General features: G+C 39.1%; 1 protein-coding gene across 6 annotated transcripts in view; it reads right to left on the reverse strand.

The window, feature by feature from the left end:
• Window positions 1–18185, reverse strand: part of LOC149226569 (uncharacterized) — a 236237-nt gene that overhangs the window by 54513 nt on the left and 163539 nt on the right. The window lies entirely within an intron of this gene.

The following is an 18185-nucleotide window of genomic DNA, read 5'->3' on the forward strand; positions in this document are numbered from 1 at the left end:
GTCTCCCAACCCAACTGGTTCACAGTTGGTCACTCATTTTCCTATAGGGTCCACCCCCCTTAGCCGCGGGAGACAGGCTTAAACGGAGAGATCGGGGATCAGAGTGATAGCCCCCGGTCTAAGGGTTGTCGTGACAATCTGTGCGACAACAACCCCAATCCATGCCAAAATTCCCAAATACAAACAAGCATAAGCACCTAATTGCAAAATGAATAAAGTACCTTTTGATCAGAAACCCACCTTCCAACATGTGCTCTTGACAAATGGACAAGGAGACATATGACTAAGGTGGCAAAGATATGAATGGCACATCACATCAGCTACAAGGTGGCTCTCAGGCACTGTTGGCTGGAAGAGATTAAAAGGACTGAAATGTCGAACCGGCCTTAAAATGGGGCCAAAACGTCGTTGGTTGTACTGTACGACATTTCGAGATTTCGAAATGTCATCTGGTATGGCCAACGGCATTTCGATCGCTACAGGCCGTGCTTCGGGCAACAGAAAGACGATTTTCATTTTTTTTATCTTTTTCAACTAGCTCAAGGGGTGAAGAAGGGCATGGGCCCCATCTAAGACCCAAATACACTAATACAACAATTTTTGTGGTTGTTAACTAAATTTAATAATTAAAAAATTACAAATAGAATTCTCTAGAAGATGAAAAAAATAGAATTCTCTAGAAACCCTACGAGCCTCTTCTTTTCTTTAAAAAGTCACTTCATTCACTCATTTCTCACATTGTTCTGCAAGAAGAGTTTCCTATAGCAACAGCACGAAGTTTGTTTGTGTTTTGGAGTGTGGGCAGCAAGAGGAAGGGCGTGGGCATTCATTTTCTAATTTTGCAGCATTCATGGCTTCTCAAAGTTATGTTTCAAATGCGCCCCTAAATTGGGTGAGTTTTTCATTTTCTAATTTTGCAGCATTCATGGCTTCTCGAAGTTGTGTTTCATGCCCCTAAATCCACCCAAGCAACCAGGCAGCAAGAATATTATCCTCCATGGAAGTATGTTACCAAAGTGAAGCAGAAGGGTACCAGTGGTACATGGGAATGGAGGTGCAATTTATGCAAAAATGAAAATACTTTCAAGGGCTCTTACACAAGAGTGAAGGATCACAATTTGCATGAGGAGATAAAGGGTATTGATGCGTGTGCACACCAAATATCCAGAGGTGAGGGCTAAATTCAAGAAAGAGAGCGATGATGCTCAAAGGTTGATGGAGCAAAGAAGCAAAATCGGCACGGGCACTACCAATCCTTGCATGCCTAATAGCATTGAGCCAAGGATTGTTCAGGAAGAAAGAAAGAGGAGGGCACTAGAAGTAGAAGGAAAGTTATCAAAGCCATTGTCTGCAACTCAAGACAACAGATTGTTGAAAATATTTGATAGTAAAGGGAGAGAAGAAACTGGCTCAAGAGTGGCAAGGGCCATCTTTGCTTGTGGCATCCCTTTTAATGTGGTTTGATCCCCATATTGGCAGGATTTGGTGAAAGCGATTAACAAAGTCCCTCAAGATTACAACAGGCCAAACTATGAAAAAGTCAGAACAGTTTTGTTGAAGAAAGAGAGGCAACTTCTTGATGATGCTCTGAAACCAATTCGTGACTCATGGGGTAGTACAGGGATTTCCATTATCTCAATAGTTGGACTAATACAAGATGCAGACCTTTGACTAATGTCATTGCATCTTCACCAAAAGGAGCTATGTTCGTCAAAGCAGAAGATTGTTCGGGTGAGATAAAGGATAGTAAGTTCATTGTTGATATTTTAATTTTTGCTATTGAACAAGTAGGGCCAGAAAATGTGGTGCAAGTTATCACAGATAATGAACTTGTTTGCAAAGTTGCAAACTTAATTGTTGAGAGTAGATACAATCACATACAATCACATATTTTAGACTCCTTGCATTGTCCACAATTTGAATCTAATTTTAGAAGAGATTGAGGCAAAAATAGAATGGATTAAGGAGGTCACAGGGCAGGCTAGGGAGATTATAAAATTCATCACCAACCACCACCAATCTCAAGCAATATATCGAGAATACTCCAAATTGGAGTTGTTGAAAGTTGTTGAGACAAGGTATGCCTCAAACTTCATCATGTTGCGTCGCCTTGTTGAAGTTAAAAATGCATTAATGAGTATGGTGGTGGGTCCAACTTGGGTTGAGTGGAGACAGGCAGATTCAAAGAAGGGAAGTATGGTGAGGAGGGTGTTGGTTGATGAAGATTGGTGGAGCAAGATTGATTTCTTGCTCAAGTTCACATCACCTATATTTGATCTTCTTCAGGACGCAGACGTAGAGAAACCTTTCCTAGGAGAGGTTTATGACGGCGTGGATACCATGGTTGAAGAAATAGTGGAAAATATTACACAAGAGGCTCACACTCTTCTTTTTGTGGGTTTTGATTTTGCTGAACAAGTGAGGTCCATTATTGTTACCAGGTGGAATAGCTTCAACACTCCATTACACACTTTGGAACATGCTTTGAATCCAAAATTTTATGATGAAGAATTCATTGCTAAAAGCAATGGGAAGAGGAAGGCTCCACATAAGGGCAAGGAGGTGGCCAATGGAGTGAAGAAAGCCTTTCAGAGGTTGTTTCCAGCTTCTTTACAAACTGATGTAAGGCAAGAATTTGCCTGTTTTGCTGCTGGATTAGAGGATTTTGCAGACATATCAGCTTTGGATGAGAGGAGGACCATGGACCCAGTTAAGTGGTGGACTTGTCATGGGGAAAGTGGTGTTCATTTGCAAAGTCTTGCCACTCGTATTCTATCACAAGTGGCAAGCTCTTCATCAGCAAAACGTAATTGGAGCACCTATAGTTTCATTCATAGTGTGAAGTGCAACAGGTTGGGATCGCAGAAGGCAGAGGACCTTGTATATGTGCATTCAAATCTATGCCTTATGTCCCATACAGGTGAAGAATATACAAGTGGACCTCATAAAGATTGGGATGTGGATGTAGAATGTCCATATTTAGAGCTCTCTTTTGCTCTTGATATTTGTGCCATTGGTGGTGTAAAGTGCAATTGGAAGTACTAGCAGAGTTGCCTCTTCTGTTGAACAAGCATCTTGTTCTATCTTCGCTGATGAGGATGAGGAGTTTTATTAGTAATGATATTTTAATCTAGCCATATTTGTCTTTAGCTCATGTTTTATTTTAGTTTTAGCACATGTCATATATCCTCACATATAAAGGTTGATTTTGGAGTTTTGGATGTAAAGCCCCATAAAGGCTAATTTTGGATATTTGCATCATGTAATCATCTGTTGGAGTTAATATAAACTTGGATTTCCTTATAAAATGTCATTTATATGTCTCAATCTATCTTTTCTTGCAAAATAATGTGTTATTTAATATTGATTGTTTATAAAATATCTATATATGGCTTTTTGGCTGCGTTTCCACTTTCGAGGGTCGTGTTTCAGGCCGTCCCAGTTTCAGAAACTTCTAGATGTTTCGGCGTTTTGTGCAACTTATCATAATACCTTTTGGGCTTCTTGATTTCTCTTAAAGTTCCTTTTGCGGTTGCATGACCTTCAACTCCTTCTAGTGTGGCTCTAAGCCAAGCAGGTCTCTTACAAGTTTCTGGAATGATGACAGGTTGTACAAGTTTGCATGGTCCTAGTTCTCCATGATGTTTGACTGTAGACTGTGGAGGATCGACTTGCCTTGGACTCTCTTCATCAGAGTCAATGGCGACTTCTTAAGACTTCTTGTATGCAACACTTTCATCGAATGTGACATCTCTGCTTACTTCAATACAATGTTGTTCCTTGATGTAGATTCTATATGCTTTAGATGAGGTGCTATAGCAACAAAGATTCCTTTCATACATGTAGGGTCCATCTTCTTTCTTTTATCTTTCGAAATATGAATATATACAGGACATCCAAAAATTCTAAGGTTATCAACATTAGGCTTCTTCCCAGTAAATGCTTCTTTTGGAGTTATGTTGCCAAGAATTTTGGGAGGCTTCTATTTTGAATGTAGATTGTTGTCATAGAGGCTTCTCCCCATAGGAATTTGGTCAGGTCTTGGTCATGTAGCATGGCTCTAACAAATTCTTCAATGGATTGATTCTTCCTTTTGGCTACACCATTATGTTGAGGATTGTAAGGAACAATTAGCTCCCTCTTAATCCCAGCTTCCTTGCAAAAGGCCACCAATTCTTTAGATGTATATTCCCCTCCATTATCTAATCTTAGGATTTTGATCTTATTTTCTGTCAAATTTTCAACTTCGGCTTTGAACTCTTGGAATTTGTCAAATATTTCATCTTTAGACTTTAGGAAATATATCCAAGTCTTTTTAGAGTAGTCATCAATGAAATTTACATAGTAGTGATGACCACAAAGTGATTTTTCTGACATAGGATCACAAACATCAGAGTGGATTAGGTCCAAGATTTCCTTGGATCTTGAGTCACTACTAGGGAAAGGCTTTCTTACATTTTTGCCTAGGGCACACCCTTTACAGACTCCATGTTCTTCCTTCAATTGAGGTATGCCAGTAACCATTTGATTTAAGGATGACAATATTTTGAAATGGAGATGACCATATCTTCTATGCCAAAATTCACATGGATTGATGTCAAAATGTACTAAAGCTTGAGGAGGAGGTGTTAGGAGTTTATAAAACCTCCCCTCACGAATCCCAATAGTCCTTGCATTTTCGATACTAGATCCCTTGGCCCAAACAATAATTTTCCATCAATAAATATTAAATTTTATTCTATCTCCTTTATCTTCTAAACAAGAAATAGAAAGTCAAAAAAATTCGAACCTGGAACATAGAGGATGTTGTTGAGATGAATGTTCCCACCAAATTCCAGTTCGATAGAAGTAGAGCCAATTGCTTTGACCGAGTAGCTATTCTTGTCTCCAAGCTCGATTGTGTGAGTAGAATTTCCTTTTGATAGAGTATTGAGTTGTCCACATTCACCTGTCATATGCCTTGAAGCTCCACTATCGATTACCCAAGTATTGTCATCTTCAAATGAACCTGTAAGGGAAGAGTAAAGACTTCCATCCTTGACTACTCTAGATAGCTTGGAAAAAAACTTTATAATGCATCCTTTGATGGATTCAATGAGAATACTTAGAGCCTTAAAACAATCCTTCATGAACTTTGCCATTGAGAGAGAGAGAGAGCTGCTCCAAAAAGTCTTCAATCAAGGGTGCCAATAGATTGTGATCTTCAAGCTTCCTTCCTTCACCTTAGCTCTTATACCATGTTGAGAAACCAAGGGCTATGTAGTTTAATGCTTGATTTCTCTTTCTTGATAATTACTTGTGAATTTTAGCAGTCCTCTTACTTCTCTTATGTTCTCTTCATCAAGCAATTATACAAATGTTCAAAATACAAAGATCACAAAGGGACAAAGAACACGAGAAATTAAGATCCAAGCCACTGAAAAACCCCACAAGGGGGAAAACCACAAATCGTTCTCTTATAGAATCAGATCAAAATGATATTTCCAAGACCAAGACCAAAAAATGTCACAAAGATCCCAAGTCAACCCTCCAAGTCTCCTCCAACAAAGTCAAAGTCAACAAAAGTCAACACTGGCCAAACCTCTGATATCTGGTCAAATCACAAAATTTTCGGCCCTGCAATGGAGGTCAAATTTCGGCCCTATAGTACTTTTGAAATTCCTCAAAAATTTGCATGTGTGAGCAAAAACTAGGTAGAAAATGTGAATTCTCTCTCCTTTGACTTCGGCTTATTTTTCTTCTTTCTTTGGCACATAAACCAATGTGATGTGTTGAGGGATGATTGGCTCTCCAAGTGGTTGAGTTGACTTGTATTTATAGCTGTCCAGGAGGGTCGAAAAGGTGCCACATAGGCCAACTAGTCAAGGAGGGCCAACTTGGTCTTTGTGATGACATTTTGACTCAAAATAAAAATTATTTTTCTTTTTCTTTCAAAAGTCCAAATGGGACTTGACTCAATTACAAATTCTTTTGACTCATAAAAGATCCTTTTGACTGATTCTTTGAGCATGAAGAACATGTTTTGACGAAAACAATAATAATAATGAATATGATAAATACATTAATGATAAAATTATATTACAGTATGAAGACCGACACTAGTTACATTTTCAACACATTGAAGTTGACTAATGAATCTGAACTTTGACATTATTTGATACCAAAGTGAGAGGTGCCCTTAATGTAACAAACAATTCCTTTTGCAACTTCCCAGTGGCTTTCTCGTAGATATTGCATAAACCAGGAAACAACACTAACAAAAGAGATATCAAGTCGACTATGAGTTAAGTAAATAAGGCTACCAACCAACTATTGATAAAGGGTAGCATGGAATTTCAAGGATTGACATTCTTTAGTCAATTTGACTCCCGACTAAAAAGGTGTAGCACATGGCTTACAGTTGTCCATCTAAAACCATTTCAACAATTCCAATACATATTTTGATTGAGAGAGAAAAAGACCATCAGAAAATGATAAAACTTGAAGACTAAGAAAGAAATGCAAAAGACCAAGGTCAATCATCTCAAAGGTGTTCACAATTTGGCTCTTCAATCTAAGAACTTATTCAATGTTATTGCTAGTGATATTCAATTCATAAACATATACATCAACAATCAAAGTATCACCATTATGATGTAATACATAAAGACTACAATGTGATTCATAGTGTTTGAACCCAAGATTGAGAAAGAATCGATCAATCTTAGCATACCAAGCTCGAGGAGCCTACTTCAAACCATTCAACAAATTTCTCAGTCGACAAACAAGATTTGAATCTATCACAAAATGGGGGGGTTGCTCCATGTAGATTTCTTTGGATAAGTCACCATGAAGGAAGGCACTCTTAACGCCCATATAATGAATTTACCATCCAAACAAGCAACTAGGGACATGATTAGTCGAATAAATTTCATCTTTCAAACATGGGCAAAGGTTTCAATGTAGTCGATGCCTTCCTACTAAGAAATCATTTTGAGACCGAGCTTTATGATGCTCAACAACACCTTCAAAAGTGAACCTTGTCTTATATACCCATTGACACTTCACAACATTCTTCCCTTGTGATCGAGGAACTAAGTCCCAAGTGTGATTCTTTAAAAGAGAATCGAGTTCAACGTGCATGGCTAGTTCCCATTCAACTTGTCATGGGAGTCTGGATCACAAGTCTCATGAACATGAGCCATTAATGCAATACTAGCATGTTTCTTTTAACTACAAGTTCATCAACTTGAGGAAATATCACCAACATCAGGTCCAGCAACTTCAATTGTTTTAGCAGCCCACCAAGGTAAACAAGGAGTCGATGAACTTATATTTTCTTCAAAAAGGCAATTGGGGGAGGCTATAGTTTTAGTCATAGAGGATTGTTAGTTAGTTGACCCAGCCAATAAAACAATCACATTGGAAAAGTGGTCAATCAACCCATTGTCTTGGACAATATTGAAGGGATCATTGTACAATTGTCCAAAAGAATTCAACAACTTAACGCCAAAAGACTTCTCATAAAATATCAGGTTTCTCCTAATAATGATTTGCTACTTGCTAGGATCAAACAGTCAATATGCTTTCGACTATTCATAGTAGCCCATCATGATGCAAGCATGATTCTATACATTCAATTTTTTACTATTGTCAAAAATGTGCCCAAGCAATGGACCAAAAACTTTGACGTGATCGGCAGAGGACTACTTTCCCCACAATCTTTCGACAAGAGTCATAGACCTAATAGCTCTAGTCGAAACAAGATTTAGAAGGTAATTGGCCTAAGTTACCAAGATTCAGATTCAGATACGAATATTTTATTTCTTATTAAATAAGTTACTTTATAAACCATGTCACTTTAACACGTTACTTTAAGATTCCTTAGTATAAACTTTCCTTTTAACTTTTGAGTGGTTTATAAAGTTCACATTTAATTTAGCTATGGAAAATGGTCATGGTTTATAAACATTACCTTTATATATTTAAAAACATGTGCTTAAAGCCTCATTTCTAAACTCGACGAAACTAAAAGCAAGAGTGCTCTCCTAATCCTTTACCTATGGTGGCTAATAAGTTATATGAGGAGATGTCGACCCGAAGGAAATACATAGAGCGAGTTATATAGGAGTATGCAACTCGACTAGAAAATGCAGAGATTGGGGGGAAGATAAGGCCCAAAGTGCCAAACCATCTTCCTATGAGCATCAAGACGATGGGGATTCGATTTTGTTTTAATATTAACCATAACTATTGGAAAAACCTTTGTTGGTCGAGTAATCCATTTATCAATGGTAACCCGAAAAAAAATTCATTGTCTTGTCTATCATATAGTCCACAAGTTGATGCAAGTAACACAATGATGTCATTGACTGTTGTCCATATGAATCTTGGGCAAATCCCAATAGATCTGGATATGAATATGTATATGATTCGGGGATCCACTAATCTAGTACCCGAGCCTGGCAAATCCGGTAACATAGTAATTGGCACATTAGATAGCATCAACCCAAAACTTTATCGGTAAATCTTTGACCTATAAGAGACATTGAGCCATTTTGACTAAGGTTTGATTCTTATGTTTTGCCACACCATTCAGTTGTCAGGCATGGGGGACCAACCTCTACCAAGAGATACTTGACTAGGCAAGATATTCTTCAAATCGCCGATTTACATACTCTCCCCCATTGGTCATATCCCAGGCATTTAATGGGTTCACTGCATTGTTTATCAACCAAGGCCTTAAATTCCTTGAATTTTTTGAAGACATGACTTTTATTCTTCAAGAAATAGACCCAACCTATATAAATCATCAATAAAGGTCAAAATATACTTGGCACATACCAATGAAAGCCTATTTATGTAGCAAAGATTACTATGAACCAGCTCCAGCAATTTTTGCACACATCATGCTTTCCCAAAGTCAAAAGGTGCCTGATGATGCTTGCCCAACACACATCTCTACAGACTCCATCAGGTGGAAGGACCTTTGGTAAGCCATCAAGCATGTTCTATGTTGTCATTGTCTTCGGACTTTGAAAATTCAAATGTCCAAGTCATTCATGCAAGAGTCGACTTCAGTGGTCAGTCGATTCAACATCTAGTCAGGACAAGTCACGAAACTTATACAGTCAGTCTTTCGGTTCGAAAATACCTTCAACAACAATTGACTTATCTTTCCTCGGATTTTTGACAAGAAACAAATTTGACCAAAACTCAAAAATTGTACTAGTCTATGTCAATTGGAAATTTGACAACAAGGTTGTGCTCAAACTAGGCACATGATAGACATTCATGATTTTCCCATTCCTACAAGGGTAGAGCAAAATTTTCTATGAGATAAATCTTTTCCTCGGCAGTTTTATCTAAAGAGAAGTACGAAGAAGCATCCTTCGCCATATGATGAGTGCAACCAATATCAACTACCCATTCATTCTACACGATGTGACCACGTAATGGTTGAGTTCTGACTGAGAAGCTTAAGTTGTCAACAAATCAACTAGTTTATTTTTTGGTTAACACATTTCGTTCAAGCATCTTAACCTTCTGCTCAACTTGCCACTCTTCTTCCAACAGGTTTTCTCCATATGTCATGCCTTCCCATAGTAGTGACATATCTCCTTCTTTCGATTCTTCCTAGTTGTGGTCGACCCATCACCCTGTTCTTCAGCTTTCTGGTCAAGGAAATCCTACCAAAATTCACTCTCCTTCTAATTCGACCTAGTCTTTCGTTTGAGTAAGTGTGCCTAGTGCTTACCACCCAGCTTTCCGTCATCAAGTAACCTTTGTTGGTCCTTGAGCAACAAATCACAAAGGGTGTCAAAGTTGTAACCCTTACCATCTTCCTTGCACAATCTCCAGTTAGTGTGGAATGAGAAGCATAACACATCATAAGGTATTCATCAGGACCAATTCAATGAGTTGTCCATCCTTCTTCGGAAATGTATTCCCACATTCTCCCAATTTAACTACAACACCATGACACGAACTAAGTAGCCTTCAATCCTTTCAAAGGAATGGGGATCAAGAGAGATCAACTCTTTCTCTAACTACATGACTCGACTTTCGTCGACCTTGTCAAAAAATGTCTTCAACCTCTTCCAAATCTCATAAGGACAATCAATCCCACTCATATGAAAACGAATATAATGACCCTAACAGCCTCGACCTTCTTCCCATTGATGAAAAACTACATTCGGTCATCCTTCAAATCTGGAATAGCATTCTTCGTATAATTTCATAGCCCTTTGCTCTTCAATATGGTTTTCATATTGGTGCCCAATCAGCATAATTCTATCGATTCAAAATAACTAGATTTGAACTATCCAAATAGGTTCCAGTCGACAAATCAATCAACCTAGAGTCAATCACAACAAGGTCTGACATAGCAAGATTTGAAGACAACGGGGCAAGGCCAAAACTAATAGCTTTGATACCATGTTGGGGAATCAATTCAAACAAAGAATAGATAACAGAATCTAGAAGAAAGAAACAAAAGAGTAATCACATTCCAAGATGATGAGTAGCATCTAAAGACACCAGTACAACACTTAAGCACAACGCATTGTGATCAAAACATCACAATGCATGATTGATATGATTATTATCCAATACATTACAATTCAACCCCTAGGGTCCTTTATTTATAGTGACCAAGTCTAACAAACTCCCTTAACTTGAGGAAGATTCAGTGCATAAATGAGCGCTGGCAATTATAATCATTTCCTTGAAATCCACTCTATTATGTTGGTTAGTTGATTGTTTTGGTCGACCACTTGACTGTCGTCAATCCCTCCACTGACTATCTCCTATTAGTAGATTCTTTGTAGGTCAATCCTTCAACTAATTGTCTTCAAAAGCTCCAGAGGTGTGATGAACCAATAGGACCTTAGGTTTCAACAATATATTGAGACGCCTTGCGTCAAATCTTTAGGGTGTGTGTACTTGCAATAGCCTTTTGAACATATATCTATTCCAATCCTCTTCCAAGAATATTGATCCTTGACTCCATATGCCCTAGATTGAGAAAGGCACTAGTCTTCTCCCTTGTGCCAATCCATATTTCCTTAAAAAACATTTGGCATTTTGTTGTTGATGAAGACTTCTGGAGAACAGTGTGTTGTGATCATATGTTTGCCCAACATTTCAAGTGAACCCTTCACCTATCTTCAGGGGCTTGAACTTAAGGAGAACAACATGTTGTGATCATATGTTTTCCCAACGTTTCGGGTGAACCATTCACCCATCTTTAGGAACTTGAAGTTAAGACTTCAAGTCCCTGAAGATGGGTGAAGGATTCACTTGAAACGTTGGGCAAACATATAAACACAACACGTTGTTCTCAAGAAGTTTTCATTAAGAGCAATTTATTGACTATGGAAATATCCATTTGGCATTTTGTTTTAGGGTAATTTAGGGTTTAGTTAGAGAAAAATATTTAGTTTTAAGCATTAAATAACTTTAGTGTCTTAATCCTAGGGTTTAAAAGTGATTGGAATATGTTACAAAATACAAAGTGTCATTAAAAGTACATTTTTCAGCCACTTCATGGGTTGGCATATAGGTTTTTGTTTTTGTTAGATGCTCTTTTATTGCAGGAAAATTGTTGTAATTAAGTCTCTATTTTACTCTTATCATACCCCTATATTTTTCACTTCATATCATACAAGCTAGTTTGCTATAGCATACTCCAATTTCTTGATTGTGTGTGTTTGGGGACTTTCACTGAGCTTGTATCGGTTGATTTAGGACTCTAAAACAGCCATAGGATGCTTTGAACTCAAATCTGGAAATTACCTCTAATTCCACCTTAAACCTTAATTGCCTAATTTTATTTCTTGGTGGTAATCATTGTATAATACTTAGGGGGCTCTTACCTTAGTTTGGTTGGGTTATTTGATCCTCTACTAGGGAAGCCTCTCTTGTTTTTGATTGTATCCATCACTAAAACTAGAAGAGTAGTTGCTAAGGTGGTAGCTAAGTCACCTGACACATCCCCCCCCCCTCGTGTCACAAATCTTTCGTGTCAAACACAATACTATGATGACACGTGTCTGACACAAGTTTGACACGTGTCATACACAAGTTTGACTCATGTCCAAGGTGAGGAGCACGACTTTGACTCATGTCCAAGGTGAGAGACACAAATTTGACTCGTGTTAGGCACGTGCCAAAATCGTGTCCCAATTCTATGACAATGTGACATGTGTCCGCCAAAAATCAACCCTGTACGCTTCGCTTTTAGGTTGAAATCCCTCACTTGTATTTGTTGTTTTGGAGTTGTGGGCATGTGTGGATGACCAACAAATGAAGAGGACATGTTTTAGAGGAGATTCAAGGTGCAAGCAAGTGGATTTCCCTTCCAAACTTTTTTAGTTTTGCTACACCAATCTGACAGTATGTTTTTGTTTACATGCACAGCCTTACAGCAGTCCATTTTTCTTTATATTCATAGCAATCATTACTCAATCAAGAGCAGCAGGAAAGGGCAAAAGAAGGGGAGGAATGGCCCCATTGATAATATCCCACATCTCTTTCAATTTCATCAAGGTATGTTGGTATTCCATCTGTTGGAAGTGGGGCTGCAACAACAGTTTCAAATGTTGAGAGAAACATCCTTTTAGCAAGACAACAGGCTCAAGAACATTTTGATTTTGATGACTTAATGAGAAAAATGCAGTTTATAGTTAATTTCTTGTGTTTGTCAATTTATCGTCATTGATGTAGTAGTAAGTACTAGACTACTAGTTGTATCATTGATGAATCATGATTGTATGTATAATGTATGATTGAATTTGTATCATCATCATGTACATGTTTTAGTTTCTAAATTGAATGAGAAACTATGTAATATCTATTAATTTTTTTAATATATATATATATATATATATAGTATATAACGTGTCCTCCAAGTCATGTTTCAAGCGGTCGTTGTGTCACGTGTCGGATACTCATATTTTCGTTTCCTTTGTGTCTTGTGTCTTGTGCCTTGGTGTCAAGTGACTTAGGATGGTAGTGGTGACTCTCCCATGTTCTTCTTTGTCTTAGTCACCTAGTGAGGCTTTGCACTAGGGAGCAAGATTTTGTTGTAATAACATATGTATGTGCCCTTGAAGAGAAAGAGAGTGTGCCTTTGAAGTTTGTGCATTTGTGTCCCTTTTAACCAAGTCAACCATGAAGATCTCTCCATAGGAAGTGTGCCCTTGGTATTTGTGTAAATGGGTCTTCATCAAATCCATGGGATCTCAAAATGTGTGCAAATGAACCCCCTTTGACCAAGTCAAACCAACAATAGTCACTTCACATATGTGCAAGGTGTAAACAAGGTTATGCATGGAGTGAATGTCCTCTTAGTGGAGCGCACCACCTAGGGATGTGTGTATGAGTGGATAAAGTAGATTATGAGGTGGATGGTTGAGATGGAGAGTCAAAACCATGGTGAGCATGACTAATTAGCCTCCCAATCAACTCAAGCCTTAGCTAACACCTCAAATCTCATGCTAAAGAATGAAGCATGTATGACTTAGCACGTGCAAACAAGGGTAGGTTAGGGAGAACTAGTTTTTTTTTTGTGTTACGCCAATGCATGTACCAAAGGCACCTAATTCCATGTGTACCACATGGAATTTAAGTTACAACTCTTAGTGATAAATTAGCAAGTGAAACTTTGGGAAAAGACCTCAATAAGGAATTAGAACAATAAAGTACTAATAGGCCATTACTTAAGCACTCAACCTAAGGTTTAGAGCTTAATTAAAATATCGTAACCAATTACGTGTGTTCACACTGAAAATAGTGGAAATATGAGAATTAAGGAATTAATACACTTTAGAACTTAGGGACTTATAGGCATAAAGTACCACACACCTTCTAGGATATGGAGTGAAGTGAAAAGTAGAATTGAAAATGACTTTTGCCTAGGCAAAAGACAAGAATTGATGTGATACACAATATTCTAGGCAAAATGGTTGTGTAGTGAAAATGTATATATGAAGTGGATTTACATGGTAAAATGTGATGATATGTTTGCAGCAAACACATTACCTAAGTAAAATTATGGAAATAACATTGAATGCTAGGGAAGTACATGAGAGCAAACTTATGATCTAACCATGCAACACAAAGTGAAAGTAACTAGGATATGACCATGTGATCACCATAACAAAGACAAAGAATCATCATTGAAGCAACCTCCACCAATATCCCAACCTTTTGAAGGATAGAATGATACCACCAATCTACACAAAACCCATTTTACCTCTCATATCAATATGAGGGGTAACACTACCATAGTCAGCAAGTAAACATTTTCTTTACACAAGCCCCTCACTACCCAAACTATGAACCTGATGCAGTGCCCTGTTCATGTCAAAATTTCACCACTAAAATTCCATTGCAGCAACTAGAGTTAATTCTTCTAATCGTTATATAATTTAGCAATTTATTGCTACGGCAACAACGAATCAATCACACTGCAATCTTCACAAATTAAAAATATTGCGGAAGATAAACTGGAAACTGAGAAATGCTAGCACACACACATAAAGATTGACACAGTGAATTTTGGACAAAAGTCCCGGGAAAAACCCAACTTGGGAAAACCGGTGTAGCAGCTGAGGGTTTTTATTATTAAGCAGCAATGATAAATTCTGAGTACAATAAATATCACCAAACTGGTGAATCTATCCAAGAGGAATACTAGCAAAAAATGCTTGGAGGGAAATTCAACTCTCTCCGAGTGATCTCAGCACTTGACTACCTCTGAAAAGCTAGTCGTCCAACCAGCTCTGTGCAGGCCCTACGTCACCCTAGTGTAGACCCTCGTACACTCTACCTGAATCAGCTACCAATATAGTCGTCCTCCCTATTGTTGACTGGGAAAATACTTCTCCGACCCTCTAGAAAACTTTCCTGGCCTCTGGAACTGAAAATGCCTTCCTCTTCAGTTGGATCGAATTGCCCTCTTGAGGCTTTTCGTTGCCTCTCCACAACCTCCTGGAGAAAATCTCAGCCTCCTCTTTCTAACTCTCCAGAACTGGAAAATTCCTCCGGACTCACTGTCTCTGCCCCTCTCTGCTTCTCTTCTCTAGCTCAAACTCTTCTGACAACTGTTGTTGCTCTCTGGAGAAATCAAATTGCCCAAGGAAATTGATCTCAAGTGTCACAAGTGCATTTCTCCATCTACCCATCGACTTCTTATAATCTCACTGTGGGACTCCAACGGCCAAGATTAAATCTTAATCAATGGTTGAGATTATTTCCTAGTCGATCCATGTGAGTTTCTAGATAATTCTCACCTTTCTCAATTAATATTGATTAATTAACCAGTTTTCCTAAGTTTAGACTTAGGAAATATTTAAAGAATCGGTTAATAATCTAATTGAGACACACTAGGTGGAATTTCCAGAAACAATTTCTATGTTATAGAACTTGTGTTTTAGCCTCTCCACAAATTCTTGAGACTAGAACACCTCTGATGCTACAAAAACTAACACACCCTCTTTGCGAAGAAGGTGTTCTAGTGTCATACTGCTACAACACCCTGTCTCTGCATCATGCTCCATACACATTGCTAATGTTTGGCCACTGTGACTGCCCACCAACCACTACGCTACTCTAATGTTGCATTTGTGATGTTGTTGACACTGCTATATTGCTGCCAACTCTACATTTGCACTGCAACTCCCTCTCAACTGTTGTTGTTGCTACTGCAACTACTACAACTGAGAAGTATCTGAAACACTGAATCAATCGTGTCTTTATGGTGCATCTGTCTCCTGAGCATCTGACTGCTACTAGCATTTGCACTCTCTACTAAGAAATTTGCGTTGCTACTGACTCTGCTACTAAGCCTCCTACTATGTTGCCAACACTGCTCTGCGCTCCTCAACACTCACTGCAACTAGTCTGCAATTGTTACCCGGATGTCTGACTGCGTCTGTTGGCACTGATCCGTCTTGCTATGAAATACTGTGGGCGCTTGTAGCAAACTAATGATCCATGATGAAGACACTTCAATGGACCCTGCCCAATCCTCCATGATACTCTAGGACTATAGCTACATACCGCCCCACCTCACTCCTAGAGGTATAGCTGCAAACATGGCAAATTCTTCCTCCAACTTGGAGGAAAATTTGTCTATCTTTGCAGATGTTAAAGCCTAGTCGTGCTTCTCCTACTTGTCCTTCTTCTTGAGAGGACATTAAGTATTATAGTGGCCAAACTAGCCACACCTGAAGCACTTGACCTTAGATAGGTCCTTCTTCTTCTTCTCCCCATGTCCCTGACTGGGACCCTTTAATGCAAGGGCCTCGTTCTCCTCTTCCTCCTTACCCTTTAAACCCTTGTTGTTGCTTCCATTGATGGAGCTCTTTACTAGAGCTCGCCTCATCTCCTCTTGTTGCAGGTCTGACCACATCGGTCCCACCTTGGCAATGTGTCTCGTCCCAAGATGCTTTGGACAAAGACTCGCCACTCCTCTAAGGCATTATTTAGGGCCAAACGCACAAGCTCTGCAGGTTGAGGCACTTCCCCAACGGCTGCAAGTTGATCCCATATTTTCTAGTGAGGAAGGGATCTATGCCTTCACCTTTCTGCATCCTAATGTTTCTCAGCTTCTCTTACAAGAACATCTTCTACTACTCGGAATGATTCTAATATAGCTAAGAAAGAGCACCCCACATCTCCTTGGTTGTATTCTTGGCCAATATATGCGAGACTATAGGGTCCCGGACTCCATCCAAGATCATCCACTTCGCCTTCACCGTCTCTTTCCTATATTCCTTCAGCTGATCCGCATCATTTGACACTACCACAACATTTTTTGCATAGGTCTTCAGGCCGAATTCATCCAGCAGGAAGGACATCCTAGCCTTCTAGATGACATAGTTGGAAGCTCCTTCCAACCTATCCTAATCTCTAAGCCTAGTTGTGGTCATCTCTGAATCTGGAACGAAAATCTCCCTCTTCCCCCTGCTCGGTTGTTGAATCTGCTATTCACACTCCCTTTTGGACTGAGACAATTTGCTTGCAACAACTACTAGCTGCAATTAGAAATATGTATTTCTAGCCTAGAAACCCTCTGAGAGAAATTTCCTTCTGTGTGTGCACTTTCTCTTCCACCCGGCATTGATTTTGCTCTAGCAAACCACTGCAAAACCCTTTTGCGCCCAAACAAGGAATCTGCCCAGCAAAAATTACTAAGTTGTTGCTCCCTCTGCCTACTGGAATCACTCAATCTAGCAAGCCGAATTTTTCTACCAATCTTGCACTGAAAAACTGAACTACCAACAACTCAGACTGCCTAGCTTAGGCTCTGCGCAACCCCCAAAAGTTTGTCCTGCTGCTCCCGCTGAACAGCAAATTTTTGCTTCCGCTTCTTAACTTCCCTGTTTGATCAAAATCGCTCTAATACCATGTGAAAATTTCACCAAGTGAACTTCTATTGCAGCAACTAGAGTTAATTCTTCTAACTGTTAAATAATTTAGCAATTAATTGCTACGACAACAACGAATCAATCACACTGCAGTCTTCACAAATAAAAAATATTGCGGAAGATAAACTGGAAACTAAGAAATGCTAGCACACACACATAAAGGTTGACATAGTTATTTTTGGACAAAAGTCCCCAGAAAAAACCCAACTTGGGAAAATTGGTGCAGCGGTCGAGGGTTTCTATTATTAAGCAGCAGTGAGAAATTGTGAGTACAATAAATATCGCCAAACTAGCGAATCTATCCAAGAGGAATACTGAAGAAAAAAAATTCTCAGAGGGAAATTACCCTCTCCGAGCAATCCCGACACCTGACTACCTCTAAAAAGCTAGTCATCCAACCAGCTCTGCGCAAGCCTTCCGTCACCCTAGCGCAGACCCTCAAACGCTATGCCTAAATCAGCTGCCAATCTAGTCGTCCTGCCTGCTGCTAACTGGGAAAATGCTTCTTCAACCCTCTGGAAAACTTTCCCGGCCTCTGGAACTGAAAACGTCTTCCTCTTCAATTGGATCAAATTTCCCTCTTAAGGCTCAGCGCTGCCTTTGCGTAGCCTCCTCGAGGAAATCTCGGCCTCCTCTTTCTGGCTCTCCGAAACTAGAAAAATTCCTCCGGACTCACTGTCTTTGCTTCCCTTCTCTAGCTCAAACTCTTCTGACCACTGTTGTTGCTCTCTGGAGAAATCAAATTGTCCAAGGAAATTGATCTCAAGTGTC

Source organism: Pinus tabuliformis, chromosome J (genome assembly GCF_031772625.1).
Source record: "Pinus tabuliformis cultivar Carrire ecotype Pingquan chromosome J, CPIR1, whole genome shotgun sequence".
Lineage (NCBI taxonomy): Eukaryota > Viridiplantae > Streptophyta > Pinopsida > Pinales > Pinaceae > Pinus > Pinus tabuliformis.